At 44.3% G+C, this 16,589-nt stretch overlaps 1 pseudogene; it reads right to left on the bottom strand.

The window, feature by feature from the left end:
* Positions 1–1,558: 1,558 nt before the first annotated feature.
* LOC123160826 (nuclear intron maturase 3, mitochondrial-like) overlaps positions 1,559–16,589 on the bottom strand; it is a 15,455-nt pseudogene continuing 424 nt past the window's right edge.

The following is a 16,589-nucleotide window of genomic DNA, read 5'->3' as shown; positions in this document are numbered from 1 at the left end:
TCCCGTGAGCCATGTCAATTGCCGATCCACTCCGAAACACCGGGACCAAAATCACCTACACTCGACTGACAAGGGAAAGGCGCCTCTGGATGCCATGAAATCGAGTGGCTGAGGTGCGGAGTTGGGTTTACTGAATTATATGACTAGTTGTAAGGGATTAGTGAATAAGAAATGAAATGAATTAAGCTTGATGATGAATTACTTCCGTGTGGTTCCTCTGCTTCTCCACAAAGCAGTGCTTATCCTTCCTCACGTCTCGGCTACCTCCGGCGGCCACGAGTAACCATGCATTATAGCAGGGTTGAGGAGGACCGCGGCAGGGGGCTTCTCCTGCAACCCAACGCTCTTCTCCCCCACTTCTTGCACCACATCGAGGAAAGATGCAGCTCAATTTGCTGTTATTCCGTGCCACCACGGTCGCGAGTAAGTGCTCTAAGCTAGGGTACATGTGGTCTGTCAATAACCATGTTATGTACTCCCTTCTTTTTTTTTGAAACGAAAAGGTAGCTTAGTTGCTACCTTATATATTTCAAAACAGGCAGAGCTTGGAGACCCTAAGGTCGACTACATGAGCTTGTGATTGCACCAGGGTGCAAGGCCACAGCAGCCTTGGAACAGGAGACAGAAAGTAGGGTGGGTGTTGGGGGGGGGGGCAGGCAAGCGAGTAAGCTACACTAAGAAGACATGCATGTACACATGCATCAGCCATCGAGTAGATTAGCCCAAAAGAGAATGGCACTCTGATCTTGTGGAAGTTTAGCACGGAAACGCCAAAGACGGATCAGATTAGCTGCATAGAACCTGAGGTAAGGTTGAGACCAAACCTTGTTGTTGAAGACTCGATCGTTTCGGGCATGCCAGAGCGAGACCAAGCAAGCAGCGAAGGCCACATTTGACTTACGCTTGAAAACCAACTGCACAGAAGCTTGCATAGCAAAGTTTAGCAAGTTGACTGAGGAAAGTGCCAGGGGCGCCAAGTGCAAGAACTCCCAAAGGGCCTGTGCCGGTCGACACCGCAGGATCAGGTGCTCAAAGGACTCCACCGCAGGACATAGATCGCAGTGTACATATGGGGCAACGGCAGACCAGCCCTTCTTTACCATGTTATCCCTAGTGTTTAGCCGTTCCTAAAAAGCAAGCCAAAGGAAGGTTCTGTGCTTCAAGGGAATAAGCTTGTCCCAAACCCACTGCTCGTACGGAAATTGGACCCTCAGAAAGTTAGCAGCTTGTAGAAATACCTCGTACACACACCTTTACCAGAGATAGTAGCAGACCGGGCATCTTCAGAATCGCTGACAGGGGCAACGTTTGCCAGGACCTCATGCAAAGTTTGGAACTCAGAGCACGCGGCCCTCGAGAGGTTCGGATGAAGCTGGACCTCCCAGCCATTTTGGGCGAACTGTGAAGCAACGGAACAGCACGGGTCCCTCGCAAAGGAGTATAGGACGGGCAGCAAGAACTTCAAACGGCCGGAGTCAAGCCAACAATCATGCCAGAAGGAAACCAGAGCCCCAGAGCCAAGCGAGCAGCGGGTGGAGTTCATAACTAGAGGAATGCATTGTTTGAAACCTTTCCAGAAGGCCGTATCAGCACGGTGTGCAGCTAGAGACAGATCATTTATGCACTCTCTTCGTTCCTAAATATTTGTCTTTTTAAGAGATTTCAAATGGACTACCACATACAGATGTATGTAGACATATTTTACAGTATAGATTCACTCATTTTACTTCGTATGTAGTCACTTGTTGAAACCTCTAGAAAGTCAAATATTTAGGAACCGAGGGAGTACATGGAGAATCAGGAGGTCATGCTCGGGACATTCAACCTTCAGCGGTTGCTTTACACCTACAAGGTTGAAGAAGATACCGCCCCAAGAAATATCTCTGCAATGGGTTCCTATTCTGCTAAATTAATGGTAACAAGGCCATTTTCCAGACAGTAAATAAATTTGTACAAGGAGCTGATGTGCGAAAGTGCCAGTCTGAGCTCGTGCTCACACACGCTCTTTATCCCACTCGTCCCTTCTCTTCTAGATTCACGCTTTCCCAAGTACAGCAGGATGTATAGTGAGTTGTATTTCACATATTTTCTGTCCACATGGCCTACATTTGTCAGTAGTTAGTGCACCGTTTGCCGTCAAAACCATCCCCGCCCACATGTTTACTGACGATACGATCCGTAAACGACGAAATCCTGAACCACTGTCAACAAGCAAGCAACAAAGGCTCACTGCTTAATTATTAAATACCCCTAAAAAATTTAATTATTAAATGACCTCTGCAGCACGGCAAGTTACATTTTAACTGACCTTGTAGACAACCACTTAATTAACATCAATGGCCCTGTGCCCAGGCTTGGCATCTCATAAAACTTAGTTCTTCCCAAGAAGACTGTTCGAACCAACACAGAAGAGAGAAAACAATTAGATAACCAGAAAACAACAGGTAAGTAAAAAAAACTCAACTACAAATGTTACAGCAAGTAACACAATGCGTAGCACACAATTAGCATTCTTTGTTAACACATGCGGCGCCTTAACACCTCAACTGCTCTTCGTACGAGTGTGATCGATTGAGTCCTACATGACATCTGCTAATCTGAGTTCCAACAACTTGTTGCAATTGTTCCTGTGCCCCTCGATCCCACAGTTCTTGCGCCTCACAGGCTTGCGAGGTTGTTTTGGAACATCAGCTCTATCCGGACACTTAGTTCTCTTGTGGCCTTGACGGTGGCAAATGCAACAGAACCCAATGCTCCATATTCATACTACCATGCTAATCATCCTTCAGAGATAATTCAGTACCCTGAACCAGTATGTAAGCCTTTCACTACAGCCTATATTTGGTCCATAGGTTAATAATCATCCTCTAGAGATAATTTAATTCTCCTGAACTAATACGGAAAACAGCTAATACAGCCCATCACTTGAGCTCGCCAACCCATGATGAAGAACACTCCAAGATCAAGGGATGCTAAATTAAATTAAGAATGTGCATCAACAAGCAGGACGGCACAAAAACAGAGCACTCAATCATTTACCTTTTGGGCTCCTCGTCTGCTAGCAGGGAGGTGGGTGAAGCCTCGGCAGCCAGACATCGAGGCGATGGCATCTCCGAGGACCTCGTCGAAGCCAAGGTCGGCATGGCTGAGTGAGCTCGGCAGCACGACGAGTAGTGGCGCGGTTGGAGGGCCCTCTGACAAGCTCTCGGGGGCGGGAGGATCAGTACTGAGGGGCGGAGGCGGGCCAGGGTCCCTGCTGGAGATGCTCTTAGCTCCTAATTCTGCAAACACATCCATCTTCTTCCTTACGTCGTCATTTGCCTGCTCTCGACTGAGCTTCCCACACAAAACTTTGCAGCTGCAGGTTTGTAAAAGGCACATTCTCCATTGATCCTACGGAGCTCCCCGCAATGCAGAACACTTTTGCAGGTTGACGTTGTTCTACCTCAACTGTTTGATAAGATCTCTGCTGTACACATCTAGTATATGCTTGTGAGATGGCCAGTGCATCGTCTCTCCAAAGTTCAGAGACAATGAATGATTGTGTTCTCCCGATGCTGATCGTTGTACAACCCACTCTCCTCTGATCTAAGCAAACTTATTAGAGCAGGGCACTCGTAGCGGCAGGACCTAGTGTTCTCCACACCTGCTTTCCATGTGAAAATTTATCTGTCAATACAGCTAAAAAAATGTCTCCAAGGACTAAACAACTAACACACAAATTCAATCGTAAAAGTATACTCCCTCCGTTCCTAAATCTTTTTAGAGATTCCACTATAAACTACATACGGATGTATATAGACATATTTTAGAGTGTGGATTCACTTATTTTGCTCCGTATGTAGTCCCTTATTGGAATCTCTAAAAAGACTTATATTTAGGAACGGAGGGCGTATTTGTTACCAGCTACACTATTACCCTGCTAAAAACAATGCACACCACGAAGTACAGAAAGTACTAACTGGACATCAATCTCTCACAACGGTAATTAACTGCACAAATTCAATCCTCAGGACGCCATTAACACACAAATTCTCAGCCCAGATCAAGTAGAACTACGAAAATATTGAACTCTTTTTGCCTTTTGAAAAGGTACCAGAGAACAAATGAGAGTCACTTTCTTGATCTCTCACAATCTTCTGGCTGGGGTACTCGTACTTGCTTCCAATAAGAGAAAATGAGAGTCACTTTCTTGATCTCTTTTTGGTGTTGCAGTTAATATTGGTGGTAATTAACTGCCAAAAATTCTCTAGCCTATGCTGGCCAGATATAATTACAAAGCAGATATGTCAGGCGGTGAATATTAACTGCACCACCAATAAGTTAAGCGCAGATATGTCAGGCATAGAGGAAGCAAAAATCGATGAAAAAATTGCTCAGTACAGTGCGGACTCAAGGTGCCAGTTTGAGGGGAGCATTGGATGGAAACAGTTTGTAGAAACTGGTGAAAATCATCTTTCAAATGTTCCAAAACATAAGAAAAAAAATATTGTCTTGGAGAGGTGCATTCTACAAGCATGTAAATTTCAGTTTCAAACTCGATTTCACTTGGGAGCTATGAAAAAATAGCTTTCAACAACCAAAAAAGTGAAACATGTGAAATTGTGAAATTATTGAAATTGATGCTGAATTTGTTTTTTTGTAGCTCACTGTCACGCCCCGCTTGTGGGTTTGGACGAATTTGGGGGAATTTTGGTTGCTGGAAGTAGGATTCGTGGGTAGTTGAGATCGCAGCAGACCGAAAAGACTTGGCTACGCTATGATAAACTAAATTGATAGTTTTCTCTCTTACTTCTCATCTCCAGCCGATTGACATATAAAGAAGGTTTGAGTTACAGCGAGTAATAAGGAGCTGTCACAGTAGCTCTTTGATGATTAAACGGCAAGGTAAATCAGTCAGCGGTAAGTGGAGCTCAGACCAGCACCGTTCATCCCGACTTATCTCCCCGCCTTCATCTCAGCCATTCGTTATCTGAACTTTCATCGCTGCTACACTTCAACACTCTTCAGTTAACTGTCTCTGCATTCAGAGACTGACAATACCGCCTCTCTGAGTACAACCTTGTCCCCAACCTCAAGGTTGAAACGCTGGAAACAAATACTGCAAAAAAGATTCATCCTCCCAGGTAGCATATTCAGGTCCAAGACTTACCCAATGAATCAACCATTATGTGACTGATTGTTTCTTACTCCCTCCATTCCATATTACTTGTCTTAGATTTGTCTAGATACGAGTGTCCAGTCTTGCGAACGGCGCCGTCTTGATCTTCCCATCAGGTCTAAAGGAACATGAGGTAGTGGCGCTGCATGTTTGCCTACATGTTCTTTTAGTTGGCTGATGTGAAACACCGGATGTATCCCAGCTGTGTTAGGTAGCTGCAACTTGTATGAAACTTGTCCCACACGTGCCAGCACTTTGTATGGACCGTAGTATTTAGATCTGAGTTTCAAAGATCCTCTCAGCCCGAATGCATTCTGACGAAGGCTGAATCTTAATGTACACCATTGTTCCCACATCAAAAGATCGTTCAGTCCGTCTGTGATCCGGGAACTGTTTCATTCTCTTTTCAGCCTTGTGCAAATGTGCTTTGAGCTCTTGTAGCATGTGTTGTGTTTCTTGAACACTGAGGGAAGCACTTGGACAGATATTGCTTGGGAGAGCAGACTCACAAATCAGTGGTGGAGGATAACAGTAAAGAGCTTCAAATGGTGTTCTCTTCAGAGAAGAGTGATAAGAAGTGTTATACCACCATTCTGCATGGGAGAGCCATTTTGTCCATTGTTTAGGTTCTTGAAATACCATACTGCATAAGTATGCTCCAAGCATTGATTAACACGTTCCATTTGACCATGTGCTGTTCAGAGTAATCTTCAATGCTGCAAAAATCTGCTGGTAGAGATTACTAATGAAAATTCGATCTCTATCTGAGACAATCTCCAATGGATATCCATGCAATTTAAAAATATTGTCCATGAGAATTTGCACTACTTTCTCTACTGTATATGGGTGGGACAGGGCTATGAAATGTGCATACTTCGTTAACCATTCCACCACCACCAAAAATCACCTCCCCATTAGAATTAGGCGGAGCTTCAATAAAATCCATGCTAATACATTCCCAAGGAACACCAGGTATGGGCAAAGGTTGTAACAATCCAGCAGGATGTTGGCGCTCATTTTTTGTAATTTGACACACAGGGCATTCTGCTACAAACTGCTCCATTGATTTCTTCACAAATGGCCAACAGAAGCTTTAGTTCCAGAATGGCCTCCCATAGCAGATTGATGGAAATTCTGTAGTATTGTTTGTCTCATCGAATTTCCAGCTCCTACATATATTATATTCTGTTACCATTTTTTATTAACCCATCTCTGAGAGTATAATGTGGTTGCTCCCCAATATCTGCAGCTATTTTCTTAAGAAGTTTGAAACCTCAGTGTCTTCTCTATAACCGAGCTTGACATCATCTGGCCACTGAGGAACACAAGTAGTAATTGCATGACACTGAGCATCTCTTCTAGATAGCATCAGCCACCACATTTTCCTTGCCTTTCTTGTATTCTATAGTATAAACAAACTCCAGCGACTTGAGGAGCAGTTTATGTTGTATCCCATTGGTTAGTCTTTGAGTGGTCATGTACTTCAAGCTTTTCTGATCTGTTTTAATGACAAAAGAATGTCCTAAGAGATAATGTCTCCACTTTTTTAAAGCTTCGAATATTGTCATAGCTTCTTTCTCGTAAATGGACTGAGCAGCTGCAGTTGGACCTAAGCTTTTACTGGAATAAGCAATGGCCCTCCCGTCTTGCATGAGAACTGCCCCAATCCCTGTGCCACAAGCATCAATTTCCAGAATGAAGGGTTTCGAGAAGTCAGGTAAAGCCAGGACAGGGCAAGTTGTCATAATTTTCTTCAGTTGCTCAAATGCTGTTGTTTGTGCAGATTAAGTCATGCAGAGGCCTACAAATTAAACCACAATTCTTCACAAATCTTCAATAATACCCTGTCATTCCCAGGAATCCTCTGAGTTGAGAAACAGTGGATGGTGTACGCCACTTCAAGATATCCTCTATTTTCTTAGGATTAGTTGCAAGTACAGCAGCAGATATGATAATGGCCCAGATATTCAACTTGTGTTGCAAACTCACATTTAGATCTTTTAACCAAAAGTTTGTTCTGCCTGAGCACTTGTAAAGCAATAGCCAAATAACGTTCAGCATGAGATTTCAAATCTTGGCTATAGACCAAAATGTCATCGAAGAACACTAGGATGAATTTCCTGAGATATGGCTGAAATATGTGTTCATAAGATTTTGAAAGGTTGCTGGTGTGTTGGTTAATCCAAAAGGCATAACCACAAACTCAAGGTGTCCCATCTGAGTCTGGAAGGCTGTTTTAGGAATATCAGCAGTGTTCATCTTTATTTGGTGATAACCAGATCGGAGGTCCAATTTGTGAAGATCACAGCTCCATGTAGCTTATCTAACAGATCTTCAATGACAGGCATCGGAAATTTGTTTTTGACGGTAATAGAATTTAGCAATATGTAGTTAATGAAGTATGCTCCTGGAACACATCTATGAACTGTTGCAAACTTTCTGCAATGTTTGCTGGAACTTCAGTTTCAGAATTGTAAGCATTGTCAATGAGAGCATTGAACTGAATTATGTATCCCAGGAGAGCTTTCTGAAGTATTGTTCTCATTGCAGCAGGTTGCAGTACATATGACTTATGAGGAACAGTATGGTCAGTTAAGGTAATGACTCTGCCATTCTTTGTAACAGTCAAGGTTCTTAGTGGTAGGTCTAAACCAATAGGACTGCCTTTGTATATTCAATCTACTGACTTGAAAAGAAGAGAATTTATGCCCTTGTATATAATAAGCAGTAAGAGGTACTGTGGCAGTAGATTTGAGTTGCCCTCCTCCCGCTACTGACACAGTTCTGGTTTTGGTAGGGTTGAATTGACAGTTAGCAGATATAGCAAAATTGTAACTCATGAATGTGTTGGAGCTGTCACTATCCACTAATGCCTCTGCTTTATAACCACCAATGATTAAAAGCAAGGAAAATGTAGCAGGGCTTGCAGTACATTCTACAGCATGAGCGGATAACAACATCGCCTCTGCTTTCTGTTTAGGATGCTCAGGGGTGTTAGGAGCTGTATGAAAAACAGCATCTGCTGTAGGAGATGCTTCAGTTTATGTAGATTTAGTTGGGTTGTCATCTAATTCCTGCATAATGTGTAGTATTCTCCCTTGTCAACACCTGTGCTCCATGTTCCAAGGCTCTTTACAGTACCAGCATTGTCTAGTTGGTCTGTCCCCATTGTTACACGTTCCTTTTTTCTACAGCTGAAATATTGTTGTTCCTATTAATATGATGTTTATATTGCTGTTGAAAATGTAGCCTGGGTCTCGAGTTGGACTGATAGAATGCCTTTTTTGCTGCGGCTGAGTTTCCAGAAACTTTGGCATACCAATAAGCCTCTAATATTCCCCTAGGTCTTTGTCCACTGACATCATGCTTTATATCTGCTTGTAGTCCTCCTATGAAACAACTCATAAGAAAAGACTCCTATAAATAGGAATGATCTCTTCTGGCCAACTAGACACATTCCTCAAATTGATCAATATAAGTGAGTACAGTTGTTTGCTGCTGTATATTCTTCAATAACTCCGCAGCTTCATGTGCATTTGCTTGAGTAAATCTATCTGCAATCATATTACAGAAATCTTGCCAACTGATCATTTGCCAAGGAGAGGGCCTCCTCTGCAAGCTGCTGCACATCCCTCATCGTATGTCCCTTCACGCGGATGATGTCATTCTCTTTCTTAAGGCTTCCGTCAATGAGGCCCATGTGGTGAAGGAACTGCTGGGCATATTTGGGGGCGCCACTGGCCTATGTTGCAACCTGAGCAAAAGTTCTATCTCTCCCATCTTGACGCAAGGCGACTTGGCGCAGGACATTTGCAATATTCTGTGCTGTCAAGTTAAGCACTTCCCCATCAGATATCTTGGTCTCCCTCTTCATTTTAGAAAGATTAGAAAAGCAGACCTGAGAGCAGTAATTGACATCGTACGGAACAAGCTTGCCAATTGGAGAACTTATTTTCTTACCCAAGGTGCAATACTCTGGTGCAAGCAGTGCTAACTGCCATCCCTGTCTTTCAGTTGATGTTCTTCGAGGCACCGCCTTGGTTTTTCAAGGCCATCGACAAAATTCGCCGTGCCTTTCTCTGGAAAGGTACAGATTCGGTCGCTGGGGGACATTGTCTTGTTAACTGGGTCACATGTCGGCCAAAATCATTGGGTGGGCTTGGCATTCTCAACCTGGACATTATGCATATGACTCTGTTGGCGCGAAGAGTTTGGACAGCCAGAACTGCCAATAGGCAAATGAGGTTTAAAATTGGCTCCGAGGTTGATGAGCGAGCCACGGCTATTTTCAATGCTACCACAAAGGTCACGACTGCTAATGGTAAAAGTTGTCTTTTCTTGAAGGACAAATGAAATGCGCGGTGCAACTCTTCGCAAGAGAATTCCGACCATCTCTTTATGAAATGTGCGGTCGTCAACATAATTTGGAACATGCCTCTTCAATGGGCAAACCTACAGGCCTCCATCCCCACGATGGATATGAGTGTGGTGGACTGGTGGAGGGCTGCTTTGAACATGTATCAGGGGAAAGACAAGAAGAAATTCAGCTGCCTCTGCGTTTTGACTGTTTGGGCAATCTGGAGACAGAGAAACGGTCGTGTGTTTGAGAAAATTTTCACTCCAATAGAATGTGTTCATCAGCCAGGTCAAGGAGGAGATTAGTTTTTGGTTTAGGTCCATTCCATAATTTCTCTCCTCCTTACTGGGGTCCCTACTCTCGTGGGTAGGCTAGTGATCTGGGGTTTGGTTTTGAGGCTGTGGTCATACTCTGATCATGTACACGTTTGTACTTCGGGGTTCTTTTCTCCGATTCTGAGGCTGAGGTCGTACTCTGGTCATGTAAACGTTTGTACTTTGGGGTGCTTTCCCCGGCTTCTGCCTCTTTAATATATCACATGCAGCTCTCCTGCATGGCTTTTTTTATCATTTGCCATGGGACACATATATTCTTTAACCACACATTTGCTCCGCAATGAAAATGTCCAGTTGCAATGTTAACCCATTGTTCATATGGGGTACCAGACATGTCACAGAATTTCTCACATTGTTGCAACCATCCAATGGGATCATCGCCAGCAAATAAAGGTATTTCCAACCTGGGTCCTTTTAAAACAGCATCAGCATACTAAGAAATACCCCCTAGCTGGTGTCTCTCTCATTTCTGTCAATTTCTATGCCAGGATTACTAAACATAGGTGGTTGCTGTTGAACTCCAACAGTGACAGGTGGTGGAGGAATAAACTGTCCAGTGACATGATTAAAATGATGTGGAGGTACAGGAGGCTTATTTGAATTACAAGCCAGTTGTGGAACAGTATTAGGAGGCCAAACCATAGGAGCAGATTGTTGTTCGAAATTATCAAAAGACGTATAGATTTTGGCTGTACAATAGGTGGAATTTGAAAATGGCCTGGCACATGTAATCCGTTGGGCCGAATAGTATGAATACCAGGGAACCCACCTTGAGCCGTTCTGACAGAGAAGGTAACACCATCAATCATACTAGCCTGATGCATTTGTGACATGGGTAAAGTTGGTGGCATACTGTAAGGTGGTGGAACATGCAGGAGGAAAACTAGTTACAACGGTAGTTGTTGTTAACTGAACTTTCTCCGGAACTGATACAGTAACTCTAGCAGATTTTGTTTGGGATGTACCTTCTGTTCCAGCACAGAGGGTTCAGAGTGTGAATTTTGTGTGCCTAGGTACTTCTGCATCAAAGAATCAAGAGTGTCAACAGTAATCATCTGTGCACGAATATCCTTGCTGTCTGCTGCCGCTTCCTGAAGCCAGAAATATCCTCCTTCATTACTTCGAGATCGGCTTCCAGTTTCTCTGTAGCTGCCTGCCGCCGCAGCTTGGTTGCACGTCTGCCCCATCTCCTGATCTGAGACTTGAAGTAGAATTTTACACTGGAAGATTTCCAGAAACCCGAATCAAGATCAGATCCTGCTGCCACCACACAATCGCCTCCTATGGCACACGGAGTAAGATAGAGCCAAGGATTTCATCACGAGCAAAAGGTTTACCCGCAACCTGTTCTAGACACTCACTCTGTACCCGAATTTTCTACCGCCATCGAACGCCACCAGATCACACCACTGACGCCAACAAAATTGGGGAGAGGAGGGGTTGGATTTTACCAGATCAGAGAACCACCGCACCTCCCAGCCCGAATCGCCGCCAAGGAACACTTGCTCTGGCTACCTTTGTCACGCCTCGCTCGCGGATTTGGACGAATTTGGGGGAATTTTGGTCGCTGGAAGTAGGGTTCGTGGGTAGTTGAGATCACAACGGATTGAAGAGAGTAACTACGCTATGCTATGATAATCTAAATTGATAGTTTTCTCTCTTCTCATTTCCAGCTGATCAACATATAAAGAGGGTTCGAGTTACAGCGAGTAATAAGAAGCTGTCAGTAGCTCTTTGATAATTAAACGAGAAGGTAAATCACTCAGTGGTAACTGGAGCTCAAACTAGAATCGTTGATCCTGACTTATCACCCCGCCTTCATCAGCCATTCGTTATCTGAACTTCAATCGCTGCTACACTTCAACACTCTTCAGTTAACTGTCTCCGCATTCAGAGACTGATACTCACAAGTGAAATCAAATTTGATTTTGAAATTTCACAATGTTCTACCAGTGTGCGTGTGTGGTGTGAACCTATGTTGGATCTTGTGGCTCTGGTGGTTTGCTTTATATATAAAGCGGGGCGAAAGCCTTTTTCAGTAATTTCACAATGTTCGTGTAGCATGTTACACTGTATTTTTTAAAGAAATTTGGAAACATTAGAACGATGCTTTTCAATTGATTTCACTTGTTTCCACCGAAACTTGGTCTCCACTGGATATTCTCTCGGCTGCGCATGGGGGCTGCATGAGTGGAAGGGTGGCCCGCCAGCAGCGGTCAGGGTAAGGGCTAGGATCCTTGGCGTTTAGGTCGGGTATGGCAAGGCACGCTCAATGGTGCTGAACTTATACACGTAGAAAGGTCAACCGTCCCGGCCACCAGCAACGATGGGCACCTCATCACAATTGACCACGGTGCTAAGTAGTGCTAGGGCTGTGCTGCCTCAATGCCAGGGTGGCTAGCACTGACCTATAAAGGGTCAGATTTGGCTGAAGTTTCAGGAAGGGGTTGTTTTTGGCTGAAGTTTCATGGCAAGATCAGAATTGTCAATTTTCACCAAAAAAACAAGAAAATGTAAACATGTCCACAACATGGTACAGATGCTTGTAGTGACTAACTGTCCATAACTGTCTTACATGAAAACTACTCCCTCCGTCTCATAATGTAAGACGTTTTTTAACACTAGTATAGTGTCAAAAAACTACTAGTGTCAAAAAACGTCTTACATTATGGGACGGAGGGAGTATATAAGATTGGGAAATAGAAACAAATTCAGATAAATTAACTATCATATTAAGTCAATGAAGGTGATGTGGCAGCATAGCAGCTCATTTGAACGATGAAACACATTCCCATGACATGATGGTCTTGAGGAGCATTCCTCATAAGCCATACCTTGAGCACATCTACCTGCCTCACAGCAAGCCCGTGGTCCATTGACGAGCTTAGGTTCCCAACCCAAGTAATTACCGTGTCTCCATCGTGTAGTATGTAACAATAATAAGAGTTCAGCAATGGTGCTGCCTGGTAAGAAGTACAATATCAAACTTACAACATGTGGCATAAATATAGGAGCTAAGAGAAAGTGCCATAACACGAACATAATGCCATGCCATGCCCAGTGAAGATAGATTGAAACAGAATGTACCGTGTCAACTTGAATTGCTTGCATATTTTCTGGTACTAAACTTGAAGCTGGAAAAGTGCAACCCGGTTTTCCGAATATGTATCATCCTCAGTGCCATTTTCCAAGACATATTTGTTATAACCAGTACTAGCACCACCCTGCATTATTGATATTTTTCACAATGTAAGGGTGCATACATTGTCACAGTAAAATGATATATTTGGCAGTGAAGCTTAACAGAATGAGTTAGTAAAAGCCTGACCTTGAATATAACCAAGTTCTGAAATATAGTAAAAAACTCGATCGGCTCCTTTCCTTCATAAATGCAAAACCTGTGATAACCAAAGTTTTTTGAATTGAGATAATCAAGCAAGATTTTACAAATATTTCAGTCTCAGACAAGTTGATTGATTTACCAGAACTGCCTCAAATTTTAGTGAATCAACCATCGCATAGCAAGGGAAGTGGCTGCAGTCCTCTCCTCCTGTCCTCACCAAAAAACACGCAATTAGGTAATCATTCTCCAGCTTGAGAGCTTTCTAGTATAACTAGAAATGTACCCGCTCATATTCTCACTATCCAAAGCTTTTTCTCTATATAAGAGCAAAAGTATGCTAGATATATTCGCACTTACCACAACACAAAGGTAACTATTGCAGAATCTATTCCCAGAATTTATTTAATGTAATCACAGACATGGGAAGCATCTGGTATACTTCATAATAACAGATATGATAACTAATAAATCTTTCTCAGGTGGCATATGTTCCGCTACCTCTAGGAAGGTATATTGGTATGTTTGGTTGGTATCCACAACCAGCCCTACCAATTTTTGGTCATGGCCAGAAACAAAAATTGGCACACCCATACCAACTTGCCTGACTCTACTCCATTTTCTTGTCAACATTGGCCAATCAAAGGCGAGCAAAACCTTGGCCGAAATTTTAGCTAGCCAAATATTTCGTAGCGTGAATTTTTTTTTAATTTTTTTTGAAAGGAACACAGTTGCATTCCATTACATGGTGTTGCTGGGCAAGTCACCAGCTACAGCATCTGATACAAAGTTTGGGAATTGACCAAGCCATATTACACAAGACCCAATACTTAAGCCCCTACCATACGCAGCTAATGTGTGCGCTGCTTGATTACAAGATCTTGGACAGTGTTTTATACATACCCCAGATACATCTAAGCCGAAACTTTATTTCCCTAAACACAGCACCTAGAGCAGATAAATCATAGGCTTCAGAATTGACGGCTTGCTCCAATGAGATTGAATCAGTTTCTAGCATCACCTGGTCGCATACTAGTTGTATTGCTGTGTACTTACGCTCAAAACAAACGTATCTATACAAAAAATGTACAGTGAGTTGAAAACAATTAGCATCTGATTTGAACACAGCTGTTGAAAGAGAGAAATACCTGAGTAACATTGATATGAAGTTAGTTTGCACATGCAGTGGTAACTAGCATGCCACATGACTCCTGAACAGAAAATAGACAAAAGAATCAAAGATTCAGCTAATGATGTTGTGACATGTAGCACTTCCCGGTCAGGACAGTCATGAATGAGGAACACATACCTCTGGAAAAAATATTAATCCATATTTGTTCTGCCCAATGACAGCATGGATATCCAGGATATGTACAATGCTGATCTAACTCCACCAAATGCAATCAACACTAAATACATTTGGCAAGCACTGCAGTATTGCATCTTTATGTGAGCTGTGTGTTTTGAACAAGGTAACGTGGAGGGTTTTTTTTTCATTTCACACCACATCAACAAACTGAGTACAATCAATATCTTGGAGAGTAATCTTGCCAAGAAGTAGATCGCTTGCATGCATGGAGCACAGTGGGAGACATTTCTTGTTCAGACTCTCATGAATGGCACTTAGCCCTTGGACCCACTTCTTTTCACTCAAAGGGTCTACATTTAGGCGATTCTGCAGAAGACGTATTCGGTAAAGGGCAGTTTCTGTTCCAGCACAAAAATGTGCCAGGCACGGCAGGGAGGTGTCATCGACTGCCAATCTGACCAAGATCATTGTCAAGGCTCCATCCACAGGCTTTGGATCAGAGAGATTCTTATCACCCATCATCTTGATCTCCCTCTCTGTTGGGAAGTACACTTCTGCCACTCCATTCTCATTTGTCACCTTCAAATCCTTTGTATAATGGCTAATTGCTTGCCTCTTGCTGCACTCATGCTTCTCCGCCAATGTCAAGAAGCAGGAGAACCTCAAGTGATAACTCACAACAATCTTGACCATCTTGAAATTCCGACAGCAGAAGAAGAAATCTAGCCACCTCCTCCCCACACCAGCATACCATTTGATGATATCTGCATCATCCAGACAGATGAGTAGTTTTATTGGCCGTGGCCGTCCCATGGAATTTGTGAATCCAGCCAACTTTACCGCCTTTCTTACAAGCTCAATTGACCATCATCTTCAACTCTGTCAAGTCCTCAACAATCCTCTTCTCGTATTGTCTCTCGTCCTCCTCCTCTGCTAGCATCTCCTCGTCCTCAGTCATGTCATGGCCCCTCCTCGGCATCAAGAACCTGTCAAATGTTTCCTGTAATTGATCATAGGAGTCCACCAATGCTGGTGGCAACTGATCCCTAACCCTATTCAGTGACAAGAAGTCACCGGATGTGAACAATCGGTGCCAATAACGGCGATGCTCCTGTGACTTGAAGTATTCGACCACTGTCTCCTCTGCCCAACCCTTGAACTCCTGGCACACTTCATCCTCAATTCGGAAGCCAAACTCGAACTCATGCCCACGCCTCACCTTCTTGAACAGGTGGTTCAGTATCTTCAACCCAAGCTTCTTCCTCCGTGTCTCCCGGGCATTCTTCAGCTCCTGTGCCTCTGCTGCCTTCCTCTTCAGATACATCTTTCTTGCCCTCTTGGCCTTCTCAGACATGGGAGGGTGTAAGACTGATGGCGGCACAGCTTGGAACTCCATCCCCAGGAATTCCATCTTCTCTGACACTGCACTGTGGAGTGAGCTACCAAACCTGTCAACCTTCACCTCCAAGTCCCTCTCCAACACTGTGAGGATCCTATCCCTGACCTCAAGTGTGAGCATCTTCGACCCGGACGTCACAACCATCGTCTCGTCGAGATACCGGACCGCATACACTCTCACAGGCGTATGCCGGACGCTCTCATCCTTGACTCTAGGATTCTTCTTGTGCACCTCCTCCCGGATGGCCATCACCTCTCTATCCACAGGATCAAAGAATATGTTGAGCAGCGTGCTGGTGAGCTCGGACTCTTGAGGGAGCCCGCGGCAGAGGTCGGAGCCGCCGAGCTCGAAGGCTATCGCATCGGAAAGGAACAGCTCGCGCAGATAGTCCAGGAAGCCCGGGTCGTCGACCTTCCCGGAGATGGCGTCGAGAAGGCGACGGACGTGGCGGGGGGCGAAGGGCTGGCGCGGGATGGCGACGCGGAAGAACCAGGTGGCGTTGGGGATGGAGCGGAGGTAGCGGACGGCGGCGTGGCGGGCGCGGTAGGCGAAGGTGGCGGCGCGCGGGGCGAAGACGGCGTGGAGGGCGGAGGCCGCGGAGAGCATGGCGAGGCGGAGCGGGAGGGACGGGAGCGGGAGCGGGCGGCCCTTGAGGCGGGAGGGGAGGATGAGGCGGAGGTGGGAGGAT

The sequence above is a fragment of the Triticum aestivum genome, chromosome 1D (genome assembly GCF_018294505.1).
Source record: "Triticum aestivum cultivar Chinese Spring chromosome 1D, IWGSC CS RefSeq v2.1, whole genome shotgun sequence".
Lineage (NCBI taxonomy): Eukaryota > Viridiplantae > Streptophyta > Magnoliopsida > Poales > Poaceae > Triticum > Triticum aestivum.
The sequence above is the reverse complement of the archived record's forward strand: the minus strand, read 5'-3'. Positions and strand labels throughout refer to the sequence as shown.